General features: G+C 36.1%; 1 pseudogene; it reads right to left on the reverse strand.

Moving 5' to 3' along the window:
- The window catches only part of LOC106330298, a 15,102-nt pseudogene that overhangs the window by 624 nt on the left and 13,277 nt on the right, over window positions 1-1,201 (reverse strand).

A 1,201-nucleotide genomic window follows, 5' to 3' on the forward strand; every position in this document is an offset into this window, starting at 1 on the left:
CCATGTGTCTGTTCGTAATCTATTTTTTCACCGGTGAACTCTTCATGTCCACATCTTAAATCGCTTGATCATAAATGTTCCTGATTTGTAGCCCCTATATAAACCCTATATATATGATTCTCAATTTTGATGAACCCAATCTGCATATCCACAGAACTCATTGATTCCCCTTAGATTTAACCAACATCTAGAAATTGTTTCTCTCTGCCTCTCCAATTCGTCAAACCGGCGTCTCGGCGTCCGTCAATCAACCTTCGAATCTCTCCGTCTTGGTCGTAGTAGTCAGAGCATAGCCTCTGGCTTCCTCGCTTCTGGGATTCCCTGAACTTCAAGAAAGACAGGGAGTTTGTGGGAATCACGGTTCTCTTCCTTGATGAAAAAGAAAGTTTCTTCGATCTATAACACTTATTTAACATAATTGTTTTAATTTATTTCCTGATTCTTTGTTGAATAATATTATTTGCAGATTCCGTGATTCATGGATTTACTCCCGTCGGACATGCTAATCATTACATGCCATCTTTGAAAACTGGTTCCATTGTGAAAGTCGATTGTTTTGAGGTTTCTAGGTGCTCAAGCATGTACAAGATAACTGATCATCCATTCCTCATTCGTTTCATCTCACTAACCATTGTTGATGAAGTCATCACAAGTGCTCCTAAGATCAATCTTCAGTCAAGATTAGACTGTTCGACAATCTCCAAGTGATTGCGAATACAAACCTAGAACCCCCAGGTATATTATCATATTGCATTTGGGTTTATATTATGTTTTGATATCATAACTGATATTTAAACTCACAGATGTGGTTGGAAAAATCCGTTATGTCCAAGGCTCTGGTCTCACCAAAGAAACAACTCGAGCCGTTATCTGTCTCCTAATTGATCCGTAAGAAACAATCAACACATAATTCCCTTTATATTACTGTTTATATTGTGCTAATATCAATAATTAAAAATATTTCATACCCAAGATTTGTGGTCGTCTATTTATCTCCCTTACTTATCAATCTAATGTTACACAAATCTTTATTTTCCTGTTTAAAAGAAACCACAATAACCCAAACAATCAAAACTCCAAAAACTAGAATCCCAAAAAAGACGAATCATTAATGACCACCTCTCTTTTTGTCTAATCTTACGAATAAACTTCAAAACAAATATACCAAACCAATCAACTCAACTAAAACTCAACGACACAT

The sequence above is a fragment of the Brassica oleracea genome, chromosome C3, assembly GCF_000695525.1.
Source record: "Brassica oleracea var. oleracea cultivar TO1000 chromosome C3, BOL, whole genome shotgun sequence".
NCBI classification, from domain to species: Eukaryota; Viridiplantae; Streptophyta; class Magnoliopsida; order Brassicales; family Brassicaceae; genus Brassica; species Brassica oleracea.